General features: G+C 39.0%; 1 protein-coding gene across 2 annotated transcripts in view; it reads left to right on the forward strand.

Annotated features, from left to right (window-relative positions):
- Nckap5 (NCK associated protein 5) overlaps positions 1–20,247 on the forward strand; it is an 864,637-nt gene that overhangs the window by 137,511 nt on the left and 706,879 nt on the right. The window contains exon 1 of one of the 2 annotated variants that reach the window (XM_090342914.1): positions 9,256–9,359. The exons of the other annotated variant lie outside the window; for it this stretch is intronic. The gene's annotated coding sequence lies outside the window, so the exon portion shown is untranslated. Of the gene's footprint in view, positions 1–9,255; positions 9,360–20,247 lie in introns of those variants that run through there. 2 annotated transcript variants of the gene reach the window in all.

Raw genomic sequence — 20,247 nt, forward strand, 5'->3', positions numbered from 1 at the left:
CAAACTTAATATTAAGTATGTGACAGAAACTCTCCCATACATAGGAGTGGCCAGGTCAGCTTATTCTTGGGTTGATATATAAAACAACAATGACAAAACCAAAATAGCTAACTAACCTGAGTTTGTGTCCAGGTTATTGGATTAAAGGCCTTCAAACTTATCACAAAGTAAGTGGCATTCCATCTTCATGTATGTTCTATACATTTCATTAAAAATAGCTGGTATTCATAGGCAAATTCTATCATTTGTTCATCCTTTAAGAAATAATTTCACATAGGAGCCAGGAGTTTGGCCTAGTGGTTAAAGTGCTTGCCTAGCATGCATGAAGACCCGGGTTTGATTCCTCGGTACCACATACATAGAAAAAATCTGGAAGTGGTGCTGAGGCTCAAGTGGTAGAGCTCTAGCCTTGAGAAAAATCCAAGGACAGTGCTCAGGCCCTGAACTCAAGCCCAGGACTGGCAAAAAAAAAGAATTTATCAAAGCTATAAAAATATTATGATTCTTTGATCAGTTCTCTTCTTGAGAATTCAAACTGTAGTGAAATTGCAATAAAGATAGTCAATGAGCTGGCAGAATAGCTCAAGGTTTGGTGCTCCTGTCTAGCAAGTGTCATGCTTAACTTCAAACCCTACCACCTATAAGATGGAGAGAAAGATATTCAGCTCAACGGTGGTTAAAGCACTACAAATAAAGATATGAGTTGAGTCATTTACAAAATCCAAACAGTCAAATACATAATAACATTCTCATTTTACAGCATGTTATACAGAGGCATAAAGGAGAGAGTTTTATATCATCTGTTGCCACCTAAATATTTATTGATTGTGTTCTAATGCCAGCTTCTGCAAGTGTGTTGATGAGCAAATGCATCAACCTGTGCTCCTGAGCTCATTCTGCTAAAGACTTGCAGCAGAGTTAGACATTTGTGAAAGGAACATGCTACTTCTGTAGGCAGTTGTTTGGGAAAGTCAACTTAATTGTTTCCAGATTTGCTTTCAATAAACTACCTGACAAACTTGTATTTGAAGCTGAGTCACTCAAAATGCAGGATGGATAACCTCAATATGAGTTTATCTATGGTTTAACAAGCAGGGGAATATTTGAGCAGCCTTTGTGATCTAGTGATTCTACTGATCCATAGAATCATATCTGTTAGTGTTTCTGACATCTAACATTTTCAGCACAATTCTTTTCCTTTCCCTCTCCCCTCCCTTCCCCTCCCCTTTGCTTCCTTTCCTTTCCTTTCCTTCCTTCCTTCCTTCCTTCCTTCCTTCCTTCCTTCCTTCCTTCCTTCCTTCCTTTTCTTCCTTCCTTCCTTCCTTCCTTTTCTTCCTTCCTTCCTTCCTTCCTTCCTTCCTTCCTTCCTTCCTTCCTCCCTTCCTTCCTTCCTTCCTTCCTTCCTTTTCTTCCTTCCTTCATTCTCTAAGTAAATGTCTACAATAGCATAATTTCTCAAATATTTGTTTTAATCCTGTGTGCTGGAAACAATATGAATAATTAATGAACAATTTTGTCGTATTTCATGAAACTGTAACAATGCTAAATTAGTTGCAGGAAACAAATAATACACTAGATTCACTGCACTGTTCTGTTGTACGATCTATGATGTTCCCACTTTAAAGTTTAATGAGGCCTTGCCATGACAAAGGACAACATTAGGAGCTCCAAGAAAAATCTGCTTTGGACCTAATTTGCTTGCAGATGTGGATGCAAATGTGAAGAAATGATATGACCATAAATTTCATGGTTTGGGCATTTTTCTGATCCGTATACTTGGTGTATGTGACTATTTCAGACCAAAAAAAAATGTTTTTCTAAATTCGACACTTCCATTCACTGGTTGTTTTTCAAAGTTATGAATCACTAACCATTCCTGAGTTCTTGGCCTTTTATTTTTATATAAAAGATTTAATTCATTTCCTCATTTCAATGTAAAACATATTATTTCTAGTTTTGATCTTGTAAAAACAATTGCTGTTTATTCTTATTTATTAGAATTACCCCCCTTCTCCTGATCAAACTATTAAGAGGAAGCACTTGCTTTAGGCTTATATAAACAATTGTCTGTAATATGATGAAGCAGGCCTTCTACAGATACACAAAATGCAAGCTTGGTCAGCTAGATCAGCAAGGCCATCCCCTCACCCGCTGATCCTAAATCTTTAGGCCCCTGTATCTGGGCATACCACAGAAAGTCACACAGCCATGATTAGAGGTACAAATATCAAGATTCCACAACTTGAGGATGTTTCTCCCAGATTGCATCAGAGAAACTAAACTGTCAGCAGCCTAAAATTCTCTTTAGTGCTTCCAAGGGTTGTCTCTTGAAAATGTATCTTTCCATTTCTCCTCTTTCACCTCTATCATACCAGCGTGGGTGGTAGTTAAAATGTCTCATCAGCCTATAGTAATTAATGCTGTTCAGGAAGCCGACTGAACATTTGAAGACAACTTGGCTAGTGTAAATACACAACCCCCAGAGCAGTGACTGGCTACTTTGGTGGACAGACAGCCTTCTGTGGGTATTTGCTTTCAGGGATTTGTGTTTCAGTGTATGGAAGTTTCAATGCTCTGCAGTACCAGGTCCTGTCTGCCCAATTAGCACTTGGACATCTTGATAAAATCAGACATCAAAACTCAGGTACTATTTCCATGAACTTTCAGAAAGATGAAGTAAAACCTTACTTCCATCAAAATAAAAAGGCACATATTTCCCCTTTTTAATCTTTTACCTACTGTATGACTTCCAAGCTCAAACAAAACTCAAACATCTTCAGTTCTCTAATGATAACAGTTTAAATAATTTTTCTGAAAGAAAGAAAAGTAACCTTCCCTAGCTTCTTTTTGCCCAACACATTGTTATTCCACCTGTCCTAAGGACACAAGGATATGATATATATGAATGTATATGCATGCATTCATATATGAATAGACATGCACATATGTACAGCACTTCCTAACCTCTATAAGGAGACATCATCTATCAATGCTTTGGGGCTTAAAAAATTTATCATAGCATCTTGCCTGCATATCATTCTAAGATAATATGGAAAGACTAGCCTCCTACTCTGTGACTCATGCATAATATTCCATGTGGCATGGTTGTTAGAAATGTTACCTTTTGGATGGTCATTTAAAGGATTTCTATGTTGTGCTGTTCCCGACAGTCCTGTAAGGACACATTTTAAAATAAACTCTTTGTGCAATTTAATTTGTATTCATGGGATAGATTCCCAAAAGTGATTACTGGCTGAATCATATGTAGATTAAAATTCTTCAACAGATATTGACAAATTAATATCTAGAAAATGTAATTTATTCTTTCTCTAACAAGGTATAAGATTACCTGGCTCCCAACATATTTTAATAGTGTTTGTATGTTATTGGTATTAATTTTAACTCACCTAGTAGATAGAATTGGTTTGGTTTGTATTTCCTTAACTATGGCAAGCCATACATTCATATATATATTATTAGGTAGTTGTGATATTTGCTGAATTCTGTGTTCATTTTTAATCCATTTTTCTATTGCAGTTCTTCCTTCCTTCCTTCCTTCCTTCCTTCCTTCCTTCCTTCCTTCCTTCCTTCCTTCTTCTTCCTTCCTTTCCATCCTGAATCTCAGGCCTGGGCACTCTCCCTGAGCATTTTCTGTTCAAGGCTACCTCATCACCACTTGAGCTGCACAAACTTTTTAGTGGTTAATTGGAGTTAAAATCTCGTGGACTGGGGTTGGGGATTTATCTCAGCAGAAGGGCCCTTGCCTGGCAAGTGCAAGACCCTGAGTTCGGTATCTGGCTCTGGAAAACAAAAAAAATCTCTTGGACTTTCATGCTCAGGCTGGCTTTGAACCACAATCCTAAGATTTCTTTCTCCTGGGTAGCTAGGATTACAGGTACAAGCCACTGTTGTCTGGCTTTTCTTGTTATTTTAAAGAGTTGCTGAACTAAGTCATTGTTTCTTATATGACTTGGAAATATTTGAGTGAGGGGCTTAACCTATAGTATTTTTGCTTTAAAAGTATCATTAGTTTTAGGTAAATGTTACCCAATTTTCCCTTTATGGTTTCTGAACTTACTATCTTACCTCTTTTATCCTGAGTTTATAAAGACAACTTAATGCATTATCATTCAATGCTCTTATTTTTCAGGATTTCTTTTTCCTATCAGTAATAGGACTCAAACTCAGGACCTTAGCTTTTTTGCTCAAGGCTGGTGCTCTGCCACTTGAGAGGCAAAGTTCCACTTCTGGCTTTTTAGTAGTTAAATGGAGATAAGCGGCTCACAGACTTTTCTGCAGGGGCTGGCTTTGATCCTCAGATTTCAGCTTCCAGAGTTACTAGGATTACAAGCACAGGTCATGAACCACTGGAACCCAGCAGAAATTGTTTTAATATTTAATTCTCTCAGGAATTTGTTTCTGTACATTGTATAAAATATGGTCCTAGTGGACTTTTCTTTTCCATGCAAAGCAAAAATACTGATACCATTTACTGAGTAATACTATGTGTTGATTAATGTATGATTTTCTTTCTCATCAGAAGTATTTATTGCAGCAAATCATTATTGAAATTAGAATAAGTTTCTAGTACTCTTTCCAGACTTTCCCATCTTTACCAATGATCTTTGTCCTTGTGTTAGCAGCAATAATTTACTGTTTGGCTGTTTGGTTATAATATTCTAAAGAATGTTTTAATATTTGGTAGCACAAAATGTTCCTAACAGCCTTTTATAATGGATACACTTGCATATAGAAGTTAGAGTGATTTTTTTTCCTAGAACCTTTGCTTCTGGAAGAAGATCCTAGCATGTAAGATTTGGTGCCTATTCTGTCTTTTGTTTCCTTACCATAAGAACAATCATTTTTCCATAAATTTTGATCCCGTGGGCCTAAGGACAAATAGGTATTTTCATTTCTGAGGAAACAAAGTATGCCCCCTACATATATATACTTCTACTTTCTACTATTTACAGTTTTTGATTTCCAACACTTACTGTATTTTCCATAAAAATATGCACCTTCTGTTTCTAGAAAGAAAACACCTTAGCTTTTCCATTATTTTGATTCATTGTTATTGTCCTGCAACCTGATGGTGTTTTACATGTCTAGCAGTCTTCACTTATCACTTCTTGTGCTGGTGTTGTTTTGTTTTGCCTTGTTTCTCCATTTTGCTCAGGACATTAGTTTTCATTGCTCTCAGGACCAGCATGTTCTTCCTGCAACCATCATCTTTTAGTCTCAGACGCAGTCCATATGCTGAACTTTGCAAAGAGGAATTGATATGCTTAGCTTAAGACTAGCATTTCAAATACCAGTTTCCTTTCTATATAGCTGATTAAGATGCCTCCTGCCTTGTATGCTGAAACCATACTTTTGACTTACATATTCTCACCTTGCAATGAGTTTGAGATGAAACTGGAAACTTAAGGGTCACACAGGGTTGATCCTCAATCAGGAAGGTATTAGAAGTTGAGAAGGGTTACCAGCCATGTGTGCAGAGGAGAATCCACTCACATTGGCCTTGGAAGTGAATTCTGGCCTTCTATAAGGCCCATGTGCAGAAATACTACCTAACCACTGGCCTCATTTGGAGTTAAACTACCTTTTATGCAAACCCCCACCCCAAGGTTACCACTAAAAAGTTAAAATTCAGAGACCTACAAAGCTTCATTACAATAATGCCTTTCATTTTCTTTATCAAATGCTTTGAGTTGCAAGAATGTTTTTAACTTTTAAACTATATCAAATGTTTTAATGGAAGCATGTCCTTTTCCTTTGAGACTTTTAATGAATTCTGAAACAAATCATCACCTGCCTCTAAGCCTCAAGGGGTTTTACAGAAATGTTCCTTCTCACGCAGGAGAGCTGGGGCAGTAGGTTTTGCATTTCTATGAAGTTCCTGTCACTGCCACTATCAGGAGCCCTGCAAGACACACTTAGAAGGAGCAAGGTTTCAATGACCTTCTAGGCTTTTTGTAACGTTTGTTTAGGGTTTAGTTTCTGAACTCCACAGAACATAACTTCAAGTATCTGTACTTCATGAAAAATTTCATTTTCCACATCAAACATTTCATCCACCTTGAAAACATATTATTGCTTCAAACTGGTTATAAATAATGTTTATTTTTTAAAGCTCATTGGCTTTTTAGAGTATCAGCAAGTGTGAGCTGAGACAAGACGCAAAATAGTATGTACCCTAGCTAGGCAGTTTCCAGTAAGGACTCTGCGGGGATCTGAGGGAAGCATGTTGAGTGCCTATCCTGGTCAGGACAGGAAGTTCTCAATATTAGCATGTAAGTTCTATTACGTGTGTGCGTGTGTGTGTGTGTGTGTGTGTGTGTGTGTGTGTGTGTGTGTGTGTACAGGTACTGGAGTTGGACTCAGTACCTAGGCACTTTTTCACTCATGGCTGGTGCTCTACCTGTTGAGCCATACCTCTGCTTTTGGGTTTCTGATAGTTAATTGAAGAGTCTCTACCCGGGCTGCATTCTTTGAATCATAATCCTCAGATTTCAGCCTTCTGAGTATCTAGAATTACAAATGTGAGCCCCTGGTGCACAGGTTAAAAGACTCACATCTTAGGAATCCCCTGAGTTCTGCGGAAACTATGACAGCAGCATTAGAAAGACTTCTTTTAGTATGCTAGATATGTTAAAGGCTCCCAAATGGACTCTATTGAGACCCATGGTTCTCCCAAAGTGTAGCATAAACAATCAATCACTTGTCCTTAGTCATTTCTCAAATGAGGAAGGTAAAATTGCCACATACACCTTAATCACAGGCACAAAGTGACTTTCCCAGGTTATATTGCACTCACTCTTTTCCTTATGCCAATGCCATTTGCAATGGCAATTGCTTTCTAAAACAGAATAATAGTTATTAAATTTGATTTTGGCAATATTGTACTTCTTATTAAAATCAAAACAAGGAAAATCCTTTTATTTCTTTTATTCTTTAAAATTGTATAAACCAGAAACAAATAAGATATATTTTAAATATCCTGTCTTCAAAGTTGAAGCTTTTCATGAATAACTTCAAGAAACATTAGCCATATTATTGGCAGTTTTCCATGGGCAATAATCATGTCACCAGTGATGATATTTATAATATTTGAAACATGTTTGATACCTGCTTTGGCTACATAAAGAAATACTTTTATTGTCTGGGTAATGTTTAGAGGGGTTGCAATTACTTTCATCAAGAGAAATCCTTTGAAATAAATTTAAAAAATAACACCCTATACTAGAAATAATACAGTATGTCCTCTTTCTAGCTAGATGCAAGACAAATGACACACATTCATTCTAATTGGATCCTGAAATCCCTGGGTATTTGCAATTAGTAGTAGCAGTTGTTCCATTAATAATGGATAATATTCTTAATGCCAAGTATGTTATGTGTTATTAAGCAAAGAAGTTCTGAAAAAGTCTTGGTTAAAAAAGAAGAGAGAGAGAGAGACAGAGAGACAGAGACAGAGAGACAGAGCCGTGAGTTTGGCCTAGTGGTAGAGTGTTTACCTAGCATGCACGAAAACTTGGGTTTGATTCCTCTGTACCATATATATAGAAAAAGCTGCAAATGGTGCTGTGGCTCAAGTGGTAGAGCTCCAGTCATGAGGAAAGCCCAAGGACAGTGTTCAGGTCCTGAGTTCAAGCCCAGGACTGTCAAAAACAAAAACAAAAACAAACAAAAAATCATGGTTGAGTGTGGTAAAATATCAGCGCAGAGTTGTGAAGAGGAGGAGGTCTATGCAGATTTTGCAGTGGCTGAAGTCAAATTGAGCCCCTCAGGACATGAAGGATGGATCTGGAGCAACATTCTGCTTATAATCATTGACTCAAAGAAAAAAATGTCTTGTGCCACAACCAAGTAGTAGGTATTAGATATGGGTCATCAGTTTTCACTGGAATGGTGGCAATGTCAGTTAGCATTTGTCAACCCCCTAAATACCTTGTAGTAAAATATTATAACAGACTGGAAACGTTGGCCTTGGAAACAGTCGGGGAAGTATGCATGTGGAACTGGAAAATTGCCTGAGAAACTTGACAAACAGAGAGCCATGCAGAGAGGCTTCTGAGTTTGGAACTTGTTCCAAATTAGATGTATTGCGATCCCCAGGCTGTGTTTTGCAATTCAAATATACTAGTCCTTCCATAGCAGCCCCTGTGGGCTCCCAAGTCATGGGGTCCTTTCAATGTCACACATAAATGAAAATCTTTGTTCTCCAAAGCATGAAGCTGAAATAAGTTTGGGTAGAGAAGGAGTCATGTGGGTACATTTGAGAGCGGTGCTTTGGTGGTAAATTAAAAAAAAAAAACCAACTAAAGTGAACTCAGATTAAAGTTGGCAGTTTAGTACTGCCCAGCAATCTGTCTTTCTACATTATTTAAAAATAGAAGAGCCATCAACACTTTATTAGCTGTTAGAAAATGCTTTTTTAGGGAAGTCCCTATCTCTGTTTACATTTGGCCAATCCTGTTGGATTCCAAATACTTTCTAGAGTAAAGAAGAGCATTGCTCTGTCATAGAAATTCTTCTTTCCTTGTCTTGCAAATGGATCGCAAGCAATTTCTTTGTTCATTACATTTATCAGTTGTTTCCATTCTCAGAATAAAATCCCAGAGTTTTACTACTAAGGCATCTGGAAGCTATAGCCAGATCTCATCATTGAAGGTATCTTTGTTAAGGTGATAGTTGTAGACATAGCTGTTGACCCAACTTTTCATGAAAAAAAAAAAGAAACTTCTCTCTAATGTTTAATATTCAGACCATTGCTGTGACATTTAGCTAAGAAAATGTGCCAGTCCATAGAGGAAGGGGACAATTGGTGTGGAATTCAAAGTCCTTGAAGATGGTGATCTTGCTGTCATCAGCCTTTGGCTTGCTTCCCAACCTAACTTCACCCATTAGAGATCTCAGTTGGGGTATCATCATCATTGGGAATTCTCTGATCTGACCTCTTATCCAAGCTGTCTTTGTTTTTAGCAGAATAGCACACATCACTTTATTTTGTCTATCTCTTCACTTCAGACTCTAGGGAGTTGATCTTTCATGTCTCTAACCTGTTTTCAGATGCATTTCAATACTTTCTTAGGGAAAGGAAAGAATGGCAGGCCATAGATGAAGGCTCTTGAGTTGACTTGAGTAGCACAGGCACACCCTTTAGTATCACTAGTGCAGGTGAGGTAATAGAACTTGACAGGGTAGTTAAACATTGACAGGCAGGAGGGAGCACACAGGCTTTGCTCACACAGAGGGAAGTAAGGGCTGATGGTGGCTGTCACGTCAGAAAGCTGAGGCTGAAAGTGGCTACAGTGGTCTGAGGTCACTTGGGGTACTAGAAGCTCACTTCAGGAAAGGTAAGTGCTGGAGCCTGCTTGGGAAGATGATAGGCTGGTAAGAATAAAAGCAGCCTCAGCCCTGTGGGTTAGGGATGGCTTGTATCCCAGACAAGTGAATGTCTGCTCACTTGTGTACAGCTTGGCAGACCCTCACTTAAGACAAGGAGCATGACCTCTACTTTGCTCACATGATCTGTGCTTTAATATCAGCCCTTAAATGACTAATGGATGTCGCTGCATGAGTGCCATTTTTAACTCCTATGTGGGAGATTTTCTCATATGAATTCATTTGTAAGCACTCTTTGATGGTAATGATTAGAGACATGGATAGCATTTGAATCAGAGGATCATAAACAAGTTTACTGCTCCCTGCATTGCTTTCCAAAGGCAGGGGAGAGGGGGATGGGGAGCGACATATTAGGCTATGTTGTGGCTCTAATACAAAATGACGGTATAGGCAGAGATGAGTTAAAGGAGGATATTGGTTAAGTGAGAAAATGCCAACAATAGACAGAGAAATGGCTTAGGCAATTCCAGCCTTGCATTTAGAGCAGGATGTATGTCACCTTGAGGGGAGAAAGGCTCCTTTTGACTTAAAAAGACTTTAATCAGCTGGCTCTGCTCAGGTGAACTTCATAGAAAAAAGAATCAATGTCTTGCTTATAATGAAATAGTCACATTCAGTCCAAAACTGTTTCTCCTCTCTCCCTCCCTCTCTCCCTCCCCCCTCTCTCTCAGCTTTTCAGCTCAAGAATAGTGCCCTACCACTTTGAGTCACAGCACTACTTCTGGTTTTTTGGTGGTCAATTGGAGGTAAGAGTCTCATGGACTTCTTTGCTCGGACTGGCTTTGAACTCTGATCCTCAGATCTCAGCCTGCTGAGTGGCTAGGACTATAGGCATGGACCACTGGCACCAGGCTTATTTTATCTTTTTTTTTTTTTTTTTTGCCAGTCCTGGGCTTGAGCTCAGGGCCTGAGCACTGTCCTTGGACTTTCTCAAGGCTAGAGCTCTACCACTTGAGCCTCAGCACCACTTCCGGCTTTTTTTTCTATGTATGTGGTACCAAGGAATCGAACCCGGGTCTTCATGTATGCTAGGCAAGCACTTTAACCACTAGGCCAAACTCCCAGCCCCTTATTTTATCTTTTTGATAAGAAGAAAATGCTGAAGGAGTACTGGGCTGTGTAAATATGAGCAGATCTTTCTCAAAGTTTATCTTGACCCTGCATAGTGAGACCCTGCTGCAGAGCAAAACGGAATAACGATAGTGCGAAACCAACATGTGTGTACCAGATAGTGGGTTTTAGTATGGTTACAGAGCTGAGCAACCATCACTATAATCAATGTTAGAATACTTTTGATACTTCCAAAAGAAATCTCATAATCACTATTTGCAGTCATTCCCCATATCCTCTTGGTGTCCTCAGCTGTAGGTGTCTCTAGTCTACTTGCAGTCCCTTGAGTAATTTACCTGGTCTGGACATTTCATGCAAATGGAATCAAACAATATATGATGATTTGTGACTGACTACTTTCTGTAATATTTTCTAGGTTTATTCATGCAACAGTGCCCATCAATATTTCATTTTCATAAACTGTAAAATAATACACCATGGAAATTAGTTTATCTATTTATCAGTGGATGGACATTTAGCTTATTTCTTGCTTTTTGTCTGCTATGAATTATGTTACTATGAGATTTTCATATACAAGTATATAAGTTTTGTAGAGACAAATTTATTTCTTTTTTTCTGTTTGTAGGGCTTGAGCTCAAGGCCCGGGCATTGTCCCTAAAGCTCTTTGTCTCAAGACTGGCACTCTACTGTTTTGAGCATCAGTTCCACTTTTGGTTTTCTGGTGGTTAATTGGAGATTAGAATCTCACAGGGACTTTTCAGGCTGAGTTGCCATCAACAACAATGTCACAACTCAACCTCCTGAGTTTCTAGGAGCACCAGCATGGTCACCCACGCCTGGCTTATATTTCATCTTCTTAATATCATCTTCACACTATATCATCTCATTCCATCTTTCTTCCTTTTGGGAAGGCATAGTAGAAAATAATTGGTGAAACAACTTTTACTCAGTGCAAATGGAGGGAAAGGTCAAACAACAGCACCACTGTGCCTGAGAAAATAGCAATACATAAAGGAACCTTGGGCAATTTTTGGTTGTTAACAAAGTCAGACATAAGTCTTATGAAAATCAATTAAACCAGCCTATTCCACTAGTCTGTGGGAATATGTATGTCTCCACCATTATCATATTATCACTGCAGGACCACACTGGTATCCTTGCGAATTTTGTTTAGTCTTTGCAGAAATAATGGTTTCACTGAGTAGGAAAACGGGAGCAGCATGTGGTGGTGAAAGGATTGCAAAATCAAATGTGTAGATAGTCCAGGAAAATAATATAATGAGTGAAATGGAGGGTTACGGTAAGCATCTAAGTGAATATAATGATATGTTCTAAATCACCTATGGCTTCATGGGCAGGGATAAATTAGAGAGTGGAGAAGACTGTGGCAAACCACAGTCATAGTTCATCTAAGAAGGGCAGAAAGCATGGATGCTTGAGGTGATTATCATCATGTATATTCATGGATTAACCTGATCATGCCTTCTAACTGCTCAAGACATCCATTTAGCACTGGTATTTTAAATCTTCCTTATGAGACAAATAAAATTTGCCAGCAGACTATATTTACCAATGGCAGTTGAAGTTGTGACCTTTCAAGTGAAATAAATCATGTTATTTAGCCACCAAGAGATGTGAGGGTTAATTTCAATATTGGCCCCATATCGATCACATTATTCTTGGTCATCATTTCCTGGACTTTGAAAATTTTTCCTATTTGAGAAATAAAAGGGTTGGAGGAACTGGGCTCAGCTAGCGTGTGGCTGGAGTTGCAGTAGTACTGCACAGTGCGGGGTCTGGCCTGTGATCACAATGGTGTTGCTAATGGATTGCATAGTGAGCAGAAGCAGAGTTCCAGCTGGTGCACCCTTGGGAGTTGAGGATGTTCATTCATCTCAACCTCCTTGCCCTCTCCTACAATGCAGATGTGTGGATAACAAATTGCTCAGCCCTCCTCACAAATTTCTCTGATTTGCCTTCTGTTTGGAGGCAGTCTGGTTTCGTAACCTCTGCTGGGCTTGAATTGAGGATTTTTCATCCTCCGTCTCCCACGCACTGGCATTACAGGCATGTAGCTCCATTCCCAGCTTGCTTTCAATTTTTTCAATGGTATTTTCTTTGCTGATAGGAACTCTGGGTAAACAAGGTTTTCTTCTTTTTCTTTAAATTTTTTTTTATTCTTTCAGCAGGACAAAGTGTTCAAAATTCCATCACCTTTTTATTGAGCTACAACACTTAGACTTGTTTATTTAAAATAATATAATGTCAGACTTAACTACTATAAGCATATTATAAGTACCAAGGGAAATGGGGTCCTTTAGTTCTGCTTTTCAAGACCTTTGTGGAGAAATACTTCCCATTTGATCTGCCGAAATCTACAGAAACCACAATTTATCAAAGGGACTGTAGGCCTGCCCTGTGCTAGCACAGGGCACCCAGATTCACTCGATTCAACTACAGAGAACCCTTGGTCAGTATATCCTTGAATTCCCCGTTCACCCTGTGGTCCTTCTATTTCCTCACACAGAGGCTGCTGTGGGAACAACTTATTACTATTGAGAGCCACACGTGCCTTTATTTGGGTGCAGCCCTGAAGTTGAAGGGTCTAATTACTACATATCTGGGTTCAGTGTATATTTTATTCCTTTTACAATTTGCTTCTCCAAGCTGCCCCAGGAGGTGGAACAGAGCTATTGTCCTTAGTTGACAGTTAAGGAAATGGAGGTTCTGTGCTTGTCCAAAGTCTCAGAGTTGATTAGCTACAGCACTGGAATCAAGGTGCCTATCACCTACGGTACCTGCCAATCAATTAGCCACAAGGACAAATCTCATCTAGGATAAGCAAATCATTGAAGCAAGGTCAAAGAAACCCTGCATGTCAGCTTCTAATGCCATCCTCTGAGAAACTGGCAGCTATAGAAAGCAGTTTAAATCTTATGTTGCATATACTTACCTGAAGTAGTTCTCAACATTTTGTTTATTTACTCTCTATCTCTATGTCTCTGTCTCTCTTTGTGTGTGTCTCTTTCTCTCTGAACTCAGCTAGGGTAACCTTCAAAATCTCTTCTGAAAATAATAAGAAGAAATAGTTTTTCCTTTCTCTCTCCCTCTTTTTCTTTCACTTCTATCAACAGTGAGGTTTGAACTTGGCTTTTTACTCTACTGGTGTTCCATGCCTCTACCCTGGCTTTTTGCTGGTTAATTGGAGAGTCTTGAGAATTTCTCAGCCCAGACGGCTTCAAACATTGATCTTCCAAGTCTCAGACTCCTGAGTACCAAGGATTGCAGTCAGAAACCAGTGTTGTTGTACTTCAAAACATTGCAAAGATATTCTATGAGATTGATTCCCTTACCACTTATTTCAGCAGTCAATTACCCTGTTGGAAATTTTCTTGTTATGTCAAACAAATTTCTCACATGGCAATTTACATTTATTTCCCTTTACCCCTTTTCTTCTAACTTGAAATGTTGAACAGCTGGCGTCATTCACAACCTAATAATTCTTCCACCATTATGGTTTACTCGACCCCCTCCAATCTGGCCTTCTTCTCCAGGCAAAAATCATACTGAGGCTATTTAGCCTCTGCTCTTAGGTCCTGTTTTTCCATCCTTTGATCTATTACGTGGTTCCTCTCTCAATCCTTCTACTGGAGGCCCAGGAGGACAATAGCTCTCTCATGTAAAAAGAACATGGAGGCCTCTCCAAAGAGAGGTCACCAAGCCTGAGGCTCCCATCCCAGTCCTTCCAATTATCATACTTCCCACATTGTGCTGGGTGTCAGCTCTCCGCTGGGAAGCACACCTGCCCTTGTTCTGGGCACTTCCTGGGCGGTTGGCAGACTGACCTACTGAACTCATCAAACCAACTTAGGAAAGTGTGTCAGGGCTTGATTACAAGCCTGACATCTTTAGGAGTGCTTCAGGCTTACCTTGCGGGAGACAAGGACATATTTTGGAGGTGGGACAATTAGGGTTAATAAATTGTCCTGAGAGGTTGTGGAAAATCATGAGAAGCTAGGGGAGCTATTGGCCCTTCTGGGCTGATCTGAGCCCAATACCAACTGTCAGAGACTAATAATTGGAACAACCAGATGGGGGTCAAATGAAAGAACATTTGTGATCCTTTAAAGAAAGAAGGCAAAATACCGCATTAGCTACTCTCTCTTTAAAATTTACCCTCTGAGGCAAAAAATAGAGACTCATAATTCATATGGAAGAATAAGAAGAAAAGCGATTTTTACTTTTAAGCCACATTTTTTAAAATGTTATATCTGGCAACCCTTTGGGGAAAAACTTGTATTTCTCACTCTGATTATAAGCAGTGCCTTACACTCCATTGCATAGAAAACCAAAGGCTTGGCACAGAAAGGAGTTTTGTAAAATGAAAAGATGCTATGCTTGGAAGCTTCCTTTCCCTAAACTTGAAAAGTTACATTTTGCTCTGGAAGTAGGATTTTCTCTAGGAGACACCCTTTGACTCGGGGCATAAGGTATTTCTCATACAAGGCTTAGGATGTGAATCTAGGCTGAGTCAAAATCTTATGGGATGACAAAAACAAAAGCAGCTTGTAAAATCCTGCATGTCATGGCTATTTCAACATAAACCAAATGAGTTTCTTTTTTCATAATACCTAAGCAGATTGTTTTCAATACCAGAAACAAGTGGGACTTTAACCTGTCCCTCTCCCCAACTGCAATGCAAGCTGAGTGCTTTTAAGTTGCCCTTGCTCTTTCTGTTTGCTAGGTCCTTGTTCCCTAGTGGAGAGAGGGAAGGTTCTTCCATCTAAGGGGACCTAATTCTCAGAAATCCTGCAGGAAATTCTGTGAACCTGAAAACATTGTTTTTAAACTATGTTCCCCCCCCCACCTCCGATAATTTGGTAGGTGTTTTTGGAAAAAACAAAACCTAGAGTGCAATTCTCTTAAGCTATGTGGATTATTCACTTTCCAGAATCCAGAAGAAGGAAGCTGAAAAACAGTACACATGCTTTTGCTAGTAAAGGATGAGTAGAATACAGTTTCCAGTCCTATCATTTTTTCATATATTTTTATTGTAATTAATAGAAGGGTTACATTATATTCACCAGATAGAAGGTGCATTACTTCACAAACATTGATACCATTTCTTATGTTTTGGTCCCCATTTCCCTTCCCCCACCCCCGCCCCTCATCTTGTTTTCCCCCCTTCCCTATCCTATTTCAAATAACCAAATAAACACATATACAATATGTCAGATAACAAGGTGAAATACTGTAACAATATGAGATAACCAAGGCAGTCCTGTCATTTTTGGAAAAATGGTCAACTACTTATTCCCACTGGACCCAGAGCCCCAATCATTGTCCAGCACAGAGGAGAGTTTCCTCACTATTTGTTATAATAAACTGCTGTCCCATAGGAATCAAAGGGAACCTAATACTTATTAGGTCAAACGTAATCATGAGATCTTTTAATAAGCAGAGAACTGGTAACAAATGAAAACTGCAAATATTTTCCTCACTGGATCTTTTAGTGTCAAGCATGAATTTTATCCTCACAGCCAAACTAAGCTGCTTATAATCTACCACTCCTAAAATACTTTTGCTCAGATAAATTTGTCTCTGAGAAGACAAAATCAAAAGTAAATAAAACCATTTATCTACCTTTGTCTGTAAATTGATACAGAGCCATATATAAAACCTTAGCATAACAATTAAAATAATTTCATAACTTCAAAATAGAAAGAAAGAATGCTTGTTTTCAAAAGGATTCACAAAGACAATTCAGATTTACAGAATGTCTGGTTCCAAGGAAGTATTTAAACAAGAAGTGAAAGCACCACTCTCAGACAGCATTACTTTGGGGCTACAAATGATTTGCATGTCTGCAGCCCTCTTGGTCAATAGAACCCCTGGTGTCCAACACTCTTGTTCAAAGTAAGAGCCAGAGCCCCTCTGACCTCTCAATGTATTATCCAGGGGGTTTGGTCAGCTGGCCTGAGCCTGCAGCTGCTCTACCAGCTGGCTATCCCAGGCTTGCCACAGAAAACTTGGAGAGACTCCTGGTTGCAGCAGATGCTTATCACAGGGTCCAGCTGATGCTTCACACAGTACAACCCCATTCCATGCTTTGTATAAAACAACCTGAAGTGGGTGTCACAAGTTTCTTTCAACATAACTCAGTACTTTTGCACTTACAAAGGCTTGGTCTGTGTGGTCAGACCAGTGGCCACTGGCCAGAGCTAAATCTCAGGCTGCAAAACTTTTGCAAGGAATTCAGCTATGCAAATTTCTTTAGCTCTGACAAGGTGCAAACATGAATGTTAATAGTCCACTTCTACCAGCAGGACCAAAGCAGCATGGAGGAAGAGAGCTACTGGGCTCAATTAGCTGAGTAACCAAACTAATCAGAAGCCATAATGGAAAGAAGCAGTGTGCTTCTGTATTTGCTGATTTGTTAAACAGCTAAGCATAGAGCACCATATTGTGGGTCAAAGTTCAACACCAGGGAAACCTGAGACAATCCTATTAGTGGACCCCTGACTCAATAGGCCACTAGAGGGACCATTCACCAGAGCCTACATCTGCTCCTGAATTTTAAATATAATGTTTTCATACTTGTTCCTTCATATGAATTTGTGTGTCATAATATTTTACTCCTTATGAGGGATTAAGACTTTTATCCTAAAATTATATGACAGTTGCTATTAGAATAGCCAGGCCATCCAAGTGGCTCATGTCTGTAATCCTAGTAAGAGGCAGAGATTTGGAGAATAGAAGTTTTGATATGAAGACACACCATCTCAAAAATGAAAGTGCTGGACATGGTGATACAGGTCCGTAATTCCAACTATGTGAAAAGCATGACATAGAAATATTATAGTATAGGCACAAAGGACTGATATCATTGCTCAAGTAAACTTGTACCTACCTAGAAAGCACAAAGCCGTGAGTTCAAACCCAATTTTGGAAGCAATTATTAATAATAATGAGGATGAGGGCCAGGGGCATGGCGTAGTGGTAGAGTGATTGCCTATCAGGCATGAAGTCATGGGTTTGATTCTTTGGTACCACATACTAAGAAAAAGCCAGAAGTGGCGTTGTGACTCAAGTGGCAGAACATTAGCCTTGAGCAAAAAATGTCCATGATAGTGCTCAGGCCCTGGGTTCAAGCCCCAGGACTGGCTAATAGTAATAATAATAATAATAATAATAATAATAATAATGAGAATGGGGAAGGAGGTGATGATAATAATAAAAATATTTGTTCTAAATAGAGAAAGATATAACATCTGAACCTGTTGAGCCTGGTGAACATAGAGGTTGGACCATACATTGAGCAGATTGACTGCAAAATATTTTTAATACATATATGATGGACTTAATATCAATCCATTTCTTTCTGATACAGCAAGAATGACCTGCATTCATCCTTTCTCCCCCTACAACTTACAGACACACACAATTTTTGTCTTTGCTGCTCAGTCATAATGGGAACATTGTAGAGCCTTTGGGGTAAATGATTCCACTTGAGTAATTTACCATGTGGTAATCAAAGGGGACAAGTCTCTAATGTGGAAAATGTTTTAACCTCAGAAAACCACAGGATAGGCCCCATTTGGGATGACACCTTGTCTTTGAATCATGTAATGGGTGTAATGCAGAGCTCCAATTAAACCATGGACTGGGATAGATCCAATTTTGGTAAATTAGGCCTTACCTAATTCCTATTTTATAAATAATGTCAGTGTATTTGTGACTTTCAAGAACCGACTGTATTTTATATGACTGCTGAGTTATGACCAAAATTGCTTTAGTGTGACATTCAGTATGTCATTGATTTTCCTTGGAACCTATCCTAAGTGGTTTTGCTGCTATGGAAGAATACTAGAATGTTACCTATTATGTGCAAGGCCCCAAGGGCACCAGGAACGAAAGGTGTCCTCAGGTACTTATTCATGATACTTCAGATAATTTGGGCACCCTCTAAAATGACCTTTGGATGACGAAGTCTTCAACTATATTATTTTTTATACAAGAATGGGAAAATCTAATATCCATAGGGACCAACCAAAGAATATATGTAGTTAAGCAGGCTAGGCAGAGAATGGGACCAAGTGGAGATCTCCCTGCTGTCTTCAGGACCCATGGAATCATATTGTACAGCCAGTGCGGCTCAATCTGATCTTCCAGAACAACTACACTTAGATTTTATATAAAATTTATGGGCCTTTCATTTGAAAAGATCCAACACCCCTTTATGTTAAAAGCTCTGGAGAAACTAGGAATCCATGGAACATTCCTCAATGTAATAAAGGCTGTGTATGAGAAACCTACTGCTAGTATTACACTTAATGGTGAAAATCTAAAGCCATTCCCTCTAAAATCAGGAACGAGACAAGGATGCCCACTCTCTCCACTACTCTTTAACATAGTACTAGAATTCCTAGCCAGTGCAATAAGGCAAGAAGCAAGCATAAAGGGGATCCAAGTAGGGAAAGAGGAAATAAAACTATCCCTCTTTGCAGATGACATGATTCTGTATTTAAAGAATCCTATAGACTCTACTCCCAAGCTCCTTGAGCTGATCCAAAGCTTTGGAAGAGTAGCAGGCTATAAAATCAACCCTCAAAAATCAACTGCCTTCCTTTATGCCAACAGTGAGAGGAACGAGGCAATAATCAGGAAAGAAACTCCTTTCACAATAGCCTCAAAGAAAATAAAGTATCTAGGAATTAGCTTAACTAAGAATGTAAAGGACCTTTTTGACGAAAACTTTAAAACCCTAAAAAAGGAAATTAAAGCAGAACTAAGGAAATGGAAAAACCTCCCATGCTCCTGGATTGGAAGAATCAACATTGTGAAAATGACAATCTTGCCAAGAGCTATCTACAAATTCAACGCAATACCCATCAACATCCCAATGTCATTCTTTAAAGAAATAGAAGAGGCAATCCAAAATTTCATATGGCATAATAAAAGACCCCGTATAGCAAAAACACTTCTTAGCAGAAAGAACAGCACTGGAGGAATTTCAATTCCAAACTTTAGACTCTATTACAGAGCTATAATTCTCAAAACAGCTTGGTACTGGCACAGGAACAGGCCTGAAGACCAATGGAATAGAACTGAGGACCCAGATATTAAACCACAGACCTATGGCCACCTAATCTTTGACAAGGGAGCCAAAAAAATAGAATGGAAGAAAGACAGCCTCTTCAACAAGTTGTGCTGGCAGAACTGGTTAAGCACCTGCAGAAAACTAAAGCTGGATCCTTCTTTGTCACCTTGCACTAGAATTAACTCCAAATGCATCAAAGACCTGGAGGTAAAAGCTGACACACTGAAAACTCTACAGGAAGGAATAGGAGATACACTAGGCCTCCTTTGCACAGGTCGAAACTTTCTTAATAAGGACCAAGAATCACAACAAATCAGAGAAAGGCTGGATAAGTGGGAGTGCATTAAACTGCAGAGCTTTTGTATGGCAAAGGACATAGCTAGTAAACTAATCAGGAAGCCTACAGAGTGGGAGAAGATCTTCACCAACCAAACAACAGACAAAGGCCTCATATCTAAAATATATCAACAGCTCAAAAAATTGAATCACTCCAAAACTAACCTCCAAAGTAACAACCATCCCATTAAAAAATGGGCCAAAGACTTAAAGAGAGTCTTCTCTGAAGAAGAAACAAAAATGGCCTATAGACACATGAAGAAATGCTCAACATCTCTGGTCATAAAAGAAATGCAAATCAAAACAACTCTAAGATTCTACCTCACTCCAGC

Source organism: Megascapheus bottae, chromosome 12 (assembly GCF_031878675.1).
Source record: "Megascapheus bottae isolate mThoBot1 chromosome 12, mThoBot2.hap1, whole genome shotgun sequence".
Lineage (NCBI taxonomy): Eukaryota > Metazoa > Chordata > Mammalia > Rodentia > Geomyidae > Megascapheus > Megascapheus bottae.